Source organism: Erpetoichthys calabaricus, chromosome 3 (assembly GCF_900747795.2).
Source record: "Erpetoichthys calabaricus chromosome 3, fErpCal1.3, whole genome shotgun sequence".
NCBI classification, from domain to species: domain Eukaryota; kingdom Metazoa; phylum Chordata; class Cladistia; order Polypteriformes; family Polypteridae; genus Erpetoichthys; species Erpetoichthys calabaricus.
The window spans coordinates 48,088,159-48,104,526 of NC_041396.2; the positions used below are offsets into that span (position 1 = coordinate 48,088,159).

General features: G+C 35.8%; 1 protein-coding gene across 5 annotated transcripts in view; it reads right to left on the minus strand.

The window, feature by feature from the left end:
* LOC114648002 (protein EFR3 homolog B) overlaps positions 1-16,368 on the minus strand; it is a 157,219-nt gene that overhangs the window by 101,283 nt on the left and 39,568 nt on the right. The gene's annotated exons all lie outside the window — the stretch shown is intronic.

Genomic DNA, 16,368 nt, shown 5'->3' on the forward strand with positions numbered 1-16,368 from the left:
AAAAACACAGGTCTATAAATACACCACCTAAAAAGAATATTGGTTAGAATCACATGTACCAACAACAAGTGCAAATTAACATTCCGTTAGTAGAGTTCTGCTTATTATTCCAAGAGCCAAGCATATAAGAAGTGGTGAGGCTGCCTTTTGCTGTTACACACCAAAAATATGGAATTGTTTACCAATACAAATAACACCATTCTAATGCTACAGATTATTTTAGAAAACTCCTACAAACCCACTTTTATAATTTTACTTTTTCATAGCTACATTTTAGTTCCATTTTTAATAAACGAGATATAATTATATTACTGAAAGAATTTGCAATCATTATTAATTTCTTCTTTTCTCTATTCTCTTTTCCAGTTTTTCTGTGGTGGCATTCTGCACCACTACCACCCAATCAAAGCAGAATACTATGCCGCAACCTGTGATGTTTGATTGAAAGTGGATACCCCAACTTCCCGCAAGACACACAGTGTTGACTCCTCTAAAACAAAGCATTAAAAAAAAAGAAGAAATTACTTAAGAACATTTATGTTAGATAGAATGCCAAGTGGGGGCCGGGTGGTCTTTTGACCTTGGAACCTCTGCAGATTTTGTTTTTTTTTTCTCCAGCTTATCCACAGCTTGTTTCCTCTCGTCCTTCCCAGTCATCTGACCTTATCATCAGATTCATCTTTAGAGACTTAAAAATCGATTTTATATATAAGGACAGTACCCCTATATTAAGTATAAATCTATATTATGTATGAATTATTTACTTTTGTATGTTATTTACTCATCATTATTCTTACCTAATTTAATATTTTTCTCTATTTGTAACTATTTCTTTGACAGACTATAACTTACCAACAAAACAAATGAATCATTATATGGCAGGTTACCATTGCAGCACCACTACATCATTATTTCATACTTTTTCTCCAATGGCTGTATTAGGGTAAAACCTTTTGTATGAATGTGTAATGTGCTTCTGACTATAACTGCCTGTTTGTTGTGATGTGACATTTTGCATACAAGTTGATAAATATTTTGTATGTCTTTATTTGTAACTTAGGCAAGGCAATGTAATATTAGTGTTACATTAGTGAGAATGGGTCTCTTTGAAATTTACGAAAGGATTTAGGGGAGGAGCCTCAAACCAGTTTGGTAAGTGTTTCTCTGCTAAAGTCTCTCTGTCAACCCCTATAGGAAAGCCAGGCTGCCTAACTGCCAAGCTTTACCTTAACATATGGTTTTGGGGGCATGTGTGAAGGTGTTCTATTCCCCCATTGGTCTGAAGTATGGCTGTTTGGAACTGAGTTGTATCAGAAGACTTAAAGAAACACAACGCCCTATTGGCAGTAGGGGCTGGACAGAAAACCTATAAATTTGCTTGCTTAATCTCACTCTCTGTCTTACCAAACTGATGAATGACCATCTCACACCATGAACTGAAAAGGACAACACAATGAAGAGCACAGCTCAGCAGCCATTTTGAGACAGGCATGCAGCCTATTCTAAAGAAATCTGACCACCAATGATGCCTTAACTAGAGACATTTTAAATAACTAACAAGTCTGTGTGCCACCTGAAACTACACATCAACATTTATCAGGTTGTATGGTTGCCAATATTCAAATGTACTTTGCATATTGTTATTATTTATGAATATTATCAATAATACATTATTTTATGTGTAACTTAACTCCTGCTTGTCTTTTACTACACCGAATTATTGCCTGAGGTTGTAGATGTATAAGGGAAGGTGGGGAGAAGTTATACAGTATGGTACAATACCTTATAAACAGTGGTAAGTCTGTGAGATTTGAGGCATTCTGACAAAGGCTACAAATTAATAATACAAAAGGGGAAAGTAGAGTAAAATATATTACTCTACCAAGACAAAACACTGTTTAACTCAGATATTCTGTAACATCTGTACCCAGCACATTACCAAGGGAACAATGAAATAATAAGAGTTAACAATTTTTATTTTTATTCGTAATTTATAAATAAGAAATTTCTCTTTCAATATAGTAAATGTGTACCAAAGACTCTTAACCTGTTTAATTCTTTTGGGACCTTTAAGTAATACTAGAATATAGGTGTGTTAAAGATTATACCATTTATCTGTATGCTGATTGGCACAAAGTAATGTGGCTCTTGACTCTGCCACATAAATGAAGCTAGCTTACTAAGATAGTTACTTTGCTCTGTTCTGCAGCCTTGCACTGATCTGATTTGATTACATGACGAGGCTCCCTCAGGCTTGTTGTGATAAAGAAAGTCAAGCAGATGGAGCTATTTGTAATGGTGATCTTGTCTTTTGTAATACTAATTTCTTTGACAGTTGGCATATTTTAAATTCACTATACTTCTACACTGTGCTGAATTTCACAAAGAAACAACAACAGAGTTTTGTTCCCATCTTGATGAAATATGTTTTTTTGCTTTTTCTTCCCTTACTTATAATTGCTCCAAGGTCTTGTAGTAAATCACTCAGAGGGGCTACTGTAGAGCTAAGAAATAGTTCAAGGCACCCAGAATTCTCCATCCACAGTAATATAAATAATCCATCATACAGAGAAATAATATAATGGCTGATACTAGAGCATTCAGTGACAAGGGTGCTGAAACAGAATGGCACCTCTTTCAAGAATTACTGTAGCCATGCAGGCAAAAAAGATTAATGCAACCTTGTAATTCAACCTTGCAGACAGTCATCTCATTGAAGATCATCCATCCATCCATCTATCATCAAATCCACTTAATCCAATTCAGATTCAAAGGGGCCAGTCTATTTTGTAATCATTTTCAATGTAATGAATTGCAACAGTTACTAGCAGTACTAGGGTGTTGTACCGTGTTTGCCATTATGAATGTAGAGAAAAGCCAAGCAAAATGACACCTTTTATTGGCTAACTAAAAAGATTACAATATGCAAGCTTTCAAGGCAACTCAGGCCCCTTCTTCAGTACATCTGCCTAGTATTTACATGTAAAACAAACAAAGGCATTCTTGTAAACTTAGCTTAATTTCTGCCTTGTAAACTTAGTTTCAAAAGATAGAGCATTCATATATTTTCTAGTGACTTCAAAAAAGAGTTTATTATCACAGTTCATGTAATAAATGTTTTTGTAATAGTCATTTTCAAAAATATGAGCAATAATAGAAAGTGATCATATTTATTATGAGGATAAATAAAATACACTTTTTTAATAACACATAGTTAAAATTGGGATCCAAAAAGGTTCTTTGTGTAACTAGACCAATCTATCCTGTCAGTGATGTGGACTCCTTAGTATCTGTGGCCGTTTACCACCTCCCTGAATACAGGCTAGACATTAGGGCTGTTTGGCGTGGAGAAAGTTAATAATCAGTTCCTTGGTTTTGCTGATGTTGAGCTGCACATTATTCTCTTTGTGCCAAAAGAACAAAGTTCTCTACCTGATTTCTATACTTAAACCCCAAGTATAGAAATACTTAATACACCCCATTACAGCAGAATCATCAGATAGTTTCTGCAAGTGACATGACGTGGTGTCGACTTCCCGACAGTGTTCAGAAGCCATTAAGAAGGCTAACAGAATGTTAGGTTATATAGCACGATGTGTGGAGTACAAGTCTAAGGAGGTTATGCTCAACCTTTATAATGCACTGGTGAGGCCTCAACTTGAGTACTGTGTGCAGTTTTGGCCTCCAGGCTACAAAAAGGACATAGCAGCACTAGAAAAGGTCCAGAGAAGAGCAACTAGGCTGATTTCATTTCAGGGCTACAGGGGTTGAATTATGAGGAAAGATTAAAAGAACTGAGCCTATACAGTTTAAGAAAAAGAAGATTAAGAGGTGACATGATTTAAGTGTTTAAAATTATGAAGGGAGTTAGTACAGTGGATTGAGACTGTTAATTTAAAATGAGTTCATCAAGAACACAGGGACACAGTTAGAAACTTGTTAAGGGTAAATTTCGCACAAACATTAGGAAGTTTTTCTTTACGCAAAGAATAGCCACTTGGAATAAGCTACCAAGTAGTGTGGTAGACAGTAAGATGTTGGGGACTTTCAAAACTCGACTTGATGTTTTTTTGGAAGAAATAAGTGGATAGGACTGGCGAGCTTTGTTGGGCTGAATGGCCTGTTCTCGTCTAGAGTGTTTTAATGTTCTAATATTTGTAGTCTCAGGTGCACAGGATAAAGAAAAAAGGTGACAGGACTGTCCGTTGTAGTGCTCCAGTGTTGCTCAAATTCATATCACAGACACAGTCCTTGAACCTCACAAATTGTGATCTTCCGGAGAGACAGTCCATTATGCAGAACACCATACATGTCCCTGCACTTATTCCTTAATAGGGATGACTGGACGGTATTGAAGGCACTAGAGAAATCAAAAAACATAATCCCCACAGTGCATACAGATGTCCAGAATAAACAACTTGTGGAGCAGATGGGTAACTACATCTTCCACTCCAATCTTGGTGCAATAGAAAAACTACAGTTGTCAACATGGCCCTTCACAAAAGGACTCATTTAGTTCAGTACTTAAAGGTTTTCATGATGTGGGTATAAGGGCCACTGATTTGTAGGTATTAGGCAAAGATGTGCCTGCCTTCTTTGGAACTGTAAAAATACAATATGTTGTCCACAATTCCTTTCAGCTCCTACACTCTGGTTTGCTTCAGTCCAGTAAAGATGCTCAGTCCATTCCAAACAAATTTAGTGATATTCTGGGTTAGTTTGTTTTCTATTTTTGCTCAGTAAGCTCCCTTCTCTTTACTCAGGTTTTCCTTTCACACTCTCTGTATGCCCTTTGAGGCCTCTTGACACCACATGTGAAAACACTTTTCATATCATTCAGGGGACTTTTTAGCTCCTTAGTAATTATGGGCTTGTTTTTTGGAAAGCTGTGCAATGGGGGTACAATAATGTACTCTGTGACACAGTAACTGAATCCCTCAATATCATCCCTATGTCACTTGCATATTATTTTCCAGTGTGTACTTTGGAAGCAGTCATTCAGAGCTACTTCCGCCTCTAGAGTCCACTTTCTCACTATCCTGGTGATAAAAGATTGCCATCTAATAACAGGCTTGTAGTTGGGACTAAGATGAATCAGATTACAGCTAAGACCTTATTTTTGGATAGATGTTCCAATCTCGACAAAAAGTAAGTCTTCTTTGCTTTTGAGTCTGGAAATCATCCTGGTGGTAACAGGTTACCATCTAATAACAGGCTTGTAGTTGGGATTAAGATAGATCAGATTACAGATAAAACTTTATTTTTGATAAGATGTAATAATCTCTGCAAAAATTAACTCTTCTTTTCTTTTGAGTCTGACAACCATTTGCTATGCACAATGTTGCCCAGGCAAAGCAAGTCTAAACTGAGTTCTAATTGATATTTCAATGAAGCTACATCATGGATTTTCTCACCAACCGCCCCCAGTCTGTCAGGATGGGCAAACACACATCCTCCACCCTTACCCTGAGCACTGGTGTGCCGCAAGGATGTGTACTAAGTTCCCTTCTCTATGCACTCTTCACCCATGACTGTCAACCCATCCACCAATCAAACATCCATCCATCCATCCATTATGCAACCCGCTATATCCCAACTACAGGGTCACAGGGGTCTGCTGGAGCCAATCCCAGCCAACACAGGGCGCAAGGCAGGAGACAAACCCCGGGCAGGGCGCCAGCCCACTGCAGCCAATCAAACATTATTGTTAAATTTGTGGATGATACAACTGTTATTGGGCTTGTAACAGACAACAATGAAGCTGCATATAGGGAAGAGGTTCAGAATCTGACAGCATGGTGCAACACCAGCAACCTGGTCTTAAATACCAAAAAGACCAAAGAAGTTATTCTGGATTTTAGGACCACTAAAAAGACCGATCACAGTCCGATAACAATCAATGCAGATGCTGTGGAGAGAGTTTCCAGCTTTAAGTTTCTAGAAGTCACCATCTCAGAGGACCTGTCCTGGGCTGACAACATCTTGGCTATAATAGGCAAAGCACAACAACACCTCTATTTTCTCAGGAAGCTAAGGAGAGCTGACATTCCCCAGAAGCTGCTGGTTAATTTCTATTGATGCACTATAGAGAGCATCTTAACTAACTGCATGATGGCCTGGTACAACAGCTGCACCAAGGCTGCTAAAGAAGCCCTGCAGCGGGTCGTAAAAACAGCAGAGGCCATTATTGGGACTGAACTGCCATCACTCAAACTCTTGCATAAGACTCGCTGTGTGAGAAGGGTCAAAAACATTCTCAAGGACAAAACTTATCCTGGAAATTCTTTGTTTGAGCTCCTCCTGTCAGGAAGACGCTTTAGGTCAATGCATGTAGGCACAAACAGACTAAAAAAGAGCTTTTTCCCATCTGCCATAAACTTTCTGAACTCTGAATCTCCTCAGTCTGAGACCATTTTTTAATTGAACATGTGCAATAAGCTATATTGGTAATGTGCAATATACTAATGTAATACAATATATAATATGTAATGCACTATTCATTAACAGGTGCAATAACAATTTATGCTGCTGTACTTTGAGCAATGATAATTTGCTCTGGTTACTTGATCACTTAACACTGTATACAACATATTTGGAATTATTTGACTTTTCTTTAAATGCACCTTGGGGCTGTCACAAAAAGTAATTTCGTTGTGTTACACAATGACAATAAAGTGTTTGAACTTGAACTTGAACTATATAAAACAAGGCATAAAACTCTTTTCCTGTAACACCATGTCTCAAAAATGAGCATATCACCAGAATTTAATTTTATGATTTTTAATGAGAATGCACTAAATGTTGAGAGAAAACAATTGCAAGAAGTCACTACATGAAGACAGATGTGAGAAAAAATCACTTCTGCTGCTTCTTCCCTGCACTGTCAAAAGTTGTCAGTGAATCACAAAGCAGAAAATCAGTTTGAGCAGATACTGATGATAAAGGTCAACGATCAGTAATGCATATCCACCAGTGTGAAATTGAAAGCGACAGTTACAGTTAGATGTCTGTATGAAAAAAAAGAGAAGTAGTAAAAGGGAGGAGATTTTATCATAGTTTGATATTTCATCACTTTACAGGTTTACATCCTGAATGTTCTTGGAAACTCCTGATAATTAAGGATTGCGCATCATATTTTGATTTAAAATTCCTGAATTCATTTGAACTGTGTTATAGCATCTTTAGTAAACAGAAATAGATGTTTTCAATAAACAAGCACAGAACTGACAAGTATGCTAATTGCTAGCTGCACAACTTATAAGTTTTGGATTAATGTAATTAAGCATACACTATTTTATATAACATCTTTCTTCATTAAACATTACAGTACTCCAAAAATCTATTAGGGTACTCATTTAGTACAGGACTTACATACTTACACATCCCTATGAGGCTAGGGATTTGCACTGGCAAATGGAAGGTTGCCAGTTCGAATCCCATAAATGCCAATAGGGACTCTGCTCTGTTGGGCCCTTGAGCAAGGCCCTTAACCTGCAATTGCTGAGCGCTTTGAGTAGTGAGAAAAGCGCTATATAAATGCAAAGAATTATTGTTATTATTATTTAGTTTAAACCTTCCCAACATTTCCATAATAACACCTCTGTTGGAAGTAGCAAGTATAATTGTTTCTGTATATTTTTAACATCTACAAAAAAAATAGCTGAAGTGACATGTATAGAATTACATAGTCACACAGTGAGACAGTGGTGGGAACATAACCGGCAACCATGTGGTGAAAAGTTCAATCTTTAGCTGATAGGCTACATTGCTTTGCACAATAATCAATATAGAAACCAATAAATCAGTTCTACATAGAACAGATTCATAAAGAGAAGAAACAAACATTTTGTTATTTAATGGGAAGTGAATTCCCTTGTACCTAAACTGGACATAGGTTAGGTAATGGGTGGATTAAGTCATTTGACTATGAGATGTTAATAATTGACATTTGACCTTCCAGTCTACTACCATATTAGACAATTAAACACACCATTTTTATTTCTTACAAATTGTTTATGAGGATTACATTGTATCCAAAAGGTAAAATATATACATTTTTAACAGCTGAAGTTGAATGATATAATTTGACCTGATTAATGCTTAAGACTACACTTTAGGTATACAGTACACTTTATTCAGCTCTGTGATTTAGATAGATACCTAGCCAAGTAGTATTCAGTCAAATTCACTGAACATGAATACACAGCTTCTTGGTGTTAATCCAATGCATTGGACATGAGCACCACTATGATAATTGTTTCAACTACTGTATAAGGAGTTTGAGTTTAAATGAGTACTTCTATTTTTCAAAAATTTAATTTTTGGAGAATATTTTAAAGTCATGTGTTTTGTCCATTTCTCCATATTTAGATTCGGGTAGAATTGAAAGCAAAGCAGGGGGGTTTCCAGACACAGACTCAATTTATTTATTTATTATAGACATTTTTGGCGTGGAGGAACAAACCTGCATTTTTAATCAAAAACCCACACATATGCCGAAAGAATGAGCAAACTCCAGGTGTAAACTTCACAAAGTCAATTAAATGAAGAATTCTGGAGTAAACTGAGGTCGGTCATTTAAGCCGTAAGTAATATGTGGTAACCACTGCAACCTTTTATTTGTCATTAAACTAACTCTTGACTCATCCATTCCTCCATTTTTCTGAAACTGCTTATCCAGTTCAAAGTCAAAGGAGAGCAGAGCTAATCCTGGTAACACCTGGGTGGCAGTCTATTATAACATAAACTCACGCACTAACTTAACTCACTCATATGAGATCAATTAAACTAATACCTACGGGGTTTGAGGTGTGGTCAGGAAGACAAAATAGCCGAAGAAAAGCTTAAATAGAAAAAGAAAGTGCAAACACCACTCCAACAGTGACTACGTTGGGATTTGAACTCAGCCTCTTGGAGGTGTACTGAAGCAAACAAATCTGTCATTATTTTCTTTGTTTCATTTGCTCTTCTAAAGGTGTCAAGCAAAATGAAACCTTTTATTGGCTAAATGAACAGATTACAATATGCAGGCTTTCAAGGTAGCTAAGGCCCATTCTTCAGGCAAGATGTAATCACTGCTACTTTTACTAAATAAAGAAACAGTACTTAAACATGACTATTGCTCTACTTAATTTGGAAAAATTAACTCATTTCTCTTAAAGTTGTACAAATATATCATGGGATGTCACATTTCACTGAATACAAACCCAGAAATCTATAGAAGGGATTTCCAAAAGTACAATAACATTACCATTTCTGTTTTAATACAGAGTATCAAATATAACCATAACAGGTAACACAATAAATCAAAAAAGCTCAGAGCTTCATACAAAACATAAAACATAATTAGAACATGCCCAAAGGCAATTTCATCAATTTTTTACTTTTATTTCAGATCTTAATTAGAGACTGCCATAACTTCCATGCATAACATCTGATTTCCCAAAAACAACTTAACAGTTAGATGAGTCAGCAAGCCTTCTTATCAGTAATAAGTGCCTCCAAAGTACATACTGACACTTATAATTACATCTTATCAGCATAAATATACCCTTGAAAAGGAGGTAGAACAGCAAAATGTGGGATGCAGGCTGTTAGTAATATATATTTTTTTGACTCATCCAAATTTAAATATTTATATAATACAGTACTGTCAGCTTCTAATAAGACTTGCAAATTTTGTGAGCCATTAAAGAAAATGTACTAGAATTCTGGTAACTCTGAAAAAAGTTGATCTATGTGCTGTATTCTGTATTTCTGCAGCTAGAACAGTTTTCTCTTGTAAATATATGAATTCTGTAGGATAGGCCCTTCTGTCAAGGGTGGTTTTCTACATTGCACTTTATGTAATCAGGATTGATTTTACCTTTGCTAAGCTGTATTGGAATAAGCAGGCTTCCAAAATTAATAAATGGATATATTCTGTTTACATTAGCTTTGTCAGACTAAATACAAGTGTTAATATTTTTAGTTTAAAAAATGTGTTATATTATTTCTATAGCAATTTCTAGGCTAACGCTCAGGGTAAACAATATTACTGTTTAGTTCGAAAAGGACAGACACATTATTATGAGCATCAACTCTCTATTAGTAGTGGTGTCACCTCACAGCTCCAGAAAACTGGGAAGAGAGTTTTCTCCAAATGTCTGCATGTTTTTTTTCTGTTTCTTTTTTCTTATTTGGATGACATTTTCTTCCAATGTGTCTTCCAACATTAGAGATGCAGTTGCTTATCTTTCTTTTGTTTGTTCAATATGAGCACAGGCAGGAGAAGTGACATACTTATAATCACACAGTGCTAGTAGCGGGATTTGAACTCAAGGTTTGAAATCCAAAACCACACTGTCTGCCTGGTATTCCTTATACAGTATATCCCAATGATGTGCATGTTAGTTTAATTGGTCACTTTAAGTTTATATTTTTTAAGTTAGTGTATTTGTATATGTTCTTCATTGGACTGGCACCCTATCCAGGGTTGGTATCTTATGCTAAATGCCGGTCAGATAGACTGCATGATTCTGAATTGGATTAAGCAGAATCAGATAATGGATGGATCACTACTAACATAATTTTCTATTCAGTCATGATTTTGGCCTATTTTTAGGTTGCAGCATCCCTTTATTCTAATCTCACTAGTCAAACATTTGCTTTAGAGTACACTCACACAAAATGCAAATGTAAAAAGATTTTCTGATGGTGTAAGATATGAAATTACTAGGATGTTATTTTGTTTTCACTTCTGCAAGATTATATATAGTGGTAAAGATTCTTTTAAAAATCCTGATATCCTTGTAAACAACACTTTGCCAAAGGAATTAGAGCAACTGCCTTACAACTGCAGGAGACTGGGCTTGGACCCCTGCTGGGTTACTGGCTCTCTATGAGTAAGTATAGGTGGATTTACAAAAGTGCCCTTTAAAGAACCACCGCCCAATTTATGGCTGTTCCATGCATATGCTTGCTGCATTTATTATGGGCATCAGCTCCATACATTTGGATTAAGCAGGTTTAGTAAATAAAAAAGATGTTTCTTTTTGGAATCAACTTCAAGGCTCTAAAGCTGACAGCAGTGCTAACCACTGCTCTACTGTGTGGCCATGTGAGCAAAATTAATTATTTTTTCAGTAATCTATAACAACTAACTGAAAATGCTCTTTCTGCTTTAATTGAGACCCTGGTTTTTTTTACAAGGGATGTACTGTATCAAAAGCAGCAAAGACATTGGAACTGACAAGAAATGCCTAACAATACTGAAATATATAGTATTGAAAACAGACTCTCCACCTATTGTCTCACACCTGAATGAAAATGGACATCACTTGCCTCAGTCATGTGTTCATCATATATTATTAGAAAATGGCTCACATAAGAATAAGTGCTTTACAAAACATACAGCGATTAAATGTCTCGTGAAGTGGACATTCATGAATGACTTCAACATGCATACAGAAATGCATTTGTGTGTACTAGCAATCAGAGGCGGCCTTAGGGGTGTGCGGGGCCTTGGGCTGACCAATCCCACGTGGGGCCAGTTACATCAAACACTGTTACCAGTATATGTGGACTGTATAAACGTGCGCATGAATGTAACAAAAATAATGTTAACATACACAAGATTTTCCCATTACAGTATTCAGCTAAATTTTTTCAAGATAACACGCTGACTTTAGCAAAATATAACTAGAGAATATAACTTGACAAATCCACTCAAACGGGACACGCAGACCTCAAGAGCGGGGCCCGGGGCAGTTGCCCCATTTGCCCCCCCCAAACGTCGCTCTTGCTAGCAATAGAGAAAATGGATAAAGAACTTTAAAACATAAACATCATTGATCAGGGCTTATTGTAGCTACTCATGAAGTGCCTCAACTGACCACAACAAAAAATAAAATGAATGAGCTCAGACTAAATCAATAGAGAAATGGCAGAGGAAACGAGAATGAGGCAAAAGCAGGCAAGAAGACTGTGGAAAGTTTAAGATACCAAAAGGAAATTACTTTCTTTAACACATGGATGATGGTGGTTTCATCACTTTGATGCAGAAACTAAACACCTAGATTAAAATTCTAACATAAGGCCTTATTCTCAAAGTTGCATTTTCCATCTGTATTTTGTACACTGGCGGCATGGTGGCGCAGTGGGTAGCGCTGCTGCCTCGCAGTTGGGAGATCTGGGGACCTGGGTTCGCTTCCCAGGTCCTCCCTGCGTGGAGTTTGCATGTTCTCCCCGTGTCTGCGTGGGTTTCCTCCGGGCGTTCCGGTTTCCTCCCACAGTCCAAAGACAAGCAGGTTAGGTGGATTGGCGATTCTAAATTGGCCCTAGTGTGTGTGGGTGTGTTTGTGTGTGCCCTGCGGTGGGTTGGCACCCTGCCCGGGATTGGTTCCTGCCTTGTGCCCTGTGTTGGCTGGGATTGGCTCCAGCAGACCCCCGTGACCCTGTGTTCGGATTCAGCGGGTTGGAAAATGGATGGATGGATTTTGTACACTGACAATATGTATTTTCATGGGTTAATTCCGCATTTCTCTGCCTGTTATTTGGTGTCATTTCCTGTCACATGCTGAGAATGTGCACATAATTTGAGCACACATGGCCACATACATTCATTTTATATTGTCAGTTTAGGATGAAACCCCACTTTTCTTGCTGGCTCAAGAGGAGAGAGTCCCTATTGGACAGCATTGCACTTTCCTGCAGATGAGGCCAAATTTATGCACACTCCAATCGCCATTGGGGGCGGTTGCTGGAGAGCAGCTGTGCAGCAGTGCAGTACTGAAAACACACTAATGTGTATCCTGCTCTGTTTTCATGAGGAAAATATGCAGCATGTAACATTTTTTGAAAGTGCATTGCACTCCTTTGCAGTGATGTGAATGAAAGCCATAGAATATAATTGTTTTTACTGGTTGCTGCAGATTATGGCTGTGGAAATAATGCAGGAAATGTGAAAATGTGAACAATGAATAAGGAAGTCTTCTAGAAAGGCAGCAAAAATTCATCATTTAGGGTTGGGATTTTTTGGAGAAGTAAACAAGAGTATACAAATCTGCCATATACTGTAGGCATTTCTCATTTATATCATTATTGAATAGTAACATTAATATGACCATTAATTTTGATGTTACCCTCATACTTGCTATGTTAAAATATTAATGCATGGCCACAGAACACTACACAGAATCACAATGACTACATTCAGATTTTAAAGGATAACATTTGGGAATAGAGTTATATAACAAAAAGTAATAATGTAAAAGCTGTCACATAGCTTCTAACCCACTGCCCTTTATAATCTGCCTTTACAAAAAAGTCCCTTGAACCAAATACTCAATCATTCCAAATCCACTTCTGTACAAAATACATTACAGTGATGGGGAATTAGAGTCAGGTCATGGCCTAAGTTATTATTACTCAGTGTCTGCCTGGCACTGATCCACAATAAGACGGAAGATTATAGTCATTGAAACATAACTACCAACATGTGTTCTGTGGTCTGTGCACAGTCAACACGGATGATTTGTGAAAAAAATAAACTTGGTTCCAAATACTGCCATTACATTGAGAAAGGTACATTTTTAATTTTCATCTTGAAACATGACTGAATGTGTTAGCCTTTATCCAAGAGGACTAACAAAATGAACATGAAGATGTAATACATTTACAATGGAAAAATTAGAAAGTATTAGAAATACATCTTAGTAATTAAATATGTAATTCACATTACTAATCTTTTCATAAACATGAACAAATCAGTAATGCATTAATACCCTAAACCTGTTTCAACCCATTATGTCATTGCTGAAGAACCAGAGCACAAGTCTTTGATTTTCTTTGAAAATCCAGTTAGTGATAATTTGAAACTTTTTGCAGCAAAATAATCTGTTTCCTTATACTTCTGCACTTTAGCACTTTTGTTACAAAAATGAACATTGCAAGTGAAAACAAACAGAAAACAGTGTTGTTTACCATATGATGTTTGCAAGTTTTCTTTTTTTGATTTTTTGAGTATGTACAGGTCCTGTAATGTAAACCATAAACAGAAATTGGTTCTGGCTGAATTGAGTAACATGAGAAGGGAAATACTATCTACCAGTAATTAAACTGAAGCATTCTCTATAAAAATTGTTCCAACAGTATAGAATATAATCTGACAGAAATTATACACTAAGTGTATTTATTCTAAGCAACCTGCAGTTCAGACAAATAATCTACAACACCAAGGTGTGTTTTTTTGGCTTTTAACCTTTTTGCAAGAACCTATTAATTCACATGATTGAGACAGGGAGAAAGATCAAAAACACATTTCAAGGTCACGTCTATAAAACATCTGTAGAAAATGTGACAGGGAAATGATTTGCTGACAGTCAAGAATTATGATGCATAAGCATTCATTTGTAGTTATAAGTCTGTCATATTTTTAGCCAAAACCATCAAGGGGCCTTTTCAAACCTGCTTGCTACTTAGTAATTTTTATTACACTTGAGTGTTGCATTCACATTTTTTTTACTCAAAAATCAGAGGAAGCAAAAAGCAATGCCGAATTGTATCACTGGATTCTGTTTAAAGGCTGTTTTATTAATCTCAAAATTCTTCAAAGCTTACAGTATGTGCAATATAATCCACATATTAAGATCAAACTTTATGTAACACACTGCATTAAGTATTAACCATAAGAATGAACATTTCCAAACATTTTATTTATACTGTACATACAAGGCAGTAAAGCAGGCAGCATTGTTACATAGAAGTGCTAATTTGCAATGGATTACATATCCCAACTTCAGCCTGATCTCCATGATGGACATACTGTATGTTCTATGGTTTGGTTCCTGCCTTTCACCTCTTCAGGTTCTAAAACAGATGACTTAATGTATATAATATATAATGTTAAATTTCCAATATTTTCTGTTTTTACACTGTAAGCTTTATTTTTGCCTAGCCAAAGAGCAGATTTACTAAAGATTAGTGATACTGCAAAGCTATTGCCAAACATAAAAAGCACTCATCTATGTCCATTATAGGACTATATTGCATTTTTTAAAGTTGCAGGCCAGATCTCTGTTTTTTATCGTTTTTTTGCATCTATAGAATTATGCCAGACAGTGCAGCCAAGTGAAAATGGCTTAAATTTAGACTTTTTTTGTTGGGGAACTGTGCTTGTACTGTACTTGTCAAGTGATTTAAATTGCATAATAAAATATAAATATAAATCTTTATTTTGTATTACATCTACCAGTACTCACAATTAAGGCATTTACAAAGCAAAGAAAATTAAAATATGCAATTAAATCTAAAAAAACTAATTAGTATAATAATATTTTAGAACAGAAAATGCAAAAAAGAAAATATAAACAAAAATATGTAGCACAGACAAACACTACAAAGTACACAGCACCATAAAAATGAAATAGGATACTGCATATCGTCAAAAGGAGGTACAACAATCAATTACACTACAAGATTAGGAAAAGATGTAAAAAACATTTATTAGCATGTATCATTAAAAGAAGCTTTGAAAATCAGTCACACTATAATTATATAAGGAAGATGCATTAATGCTAAAAGTGAAAGTTACTGTACCAGATACATTTTTATTATTAGAGCGTATTTCAGTGCTGTAAGATATCCTCTCAGAACAAAAATATATTGGTAACATGAGGTAGCTGACATATCAGTGGTTAATGTCAACCTATCAATTATTTTTTAATAATTTCTGAACTCAATTCATGCACTATTGAAATGCCGGATAAAATTAAGTTGTCACTAGAAAGATGTTGTAGCCTATGAGATTTTGTAAACATCCAGAAAGTTAAGAGTACTATAAAGTGTAGATTTCAATACTCTTCTATTCAAACTCGTGAAAATAAAGTCAGATTGACATGACCTCTTGAATTTAACAGTAGTAAGGTTCATATTTTGGCTCCTAGATGTCTTATGCATAAAATTTGATATATTAATAATTAATTTACAGTCATTTAAAGAGTACCTTTCCAGTGGTCACATAATGAAATATGCCATGTAATTTTGCAGTTCAAGCTCAAGCATGTTATGTGGTTTTCTCAGGGTCACCTTGTTTTTTGAAAATGTAACACTCAAACATTCATATGATAAATTAATAATTTATTACTAAGATATTTTTAATTTCATAAATAATTTGATATGTGCCAGCATCCGGGAAACACATCTGACATTTTTTACTTGTGATGTCATTTGATCTTTAAAGTCTGGTTCCATTTGCATTATTCTCCTTAACAAATAACAGGAATCAACACAGAACAGTTAAATAGAATTTCCTGTTTAACTACTTTTAATTTTTCACAAACACATCAAATTATCTGTAAAATAAACACATTTTATGTCTTTATTAGTAGG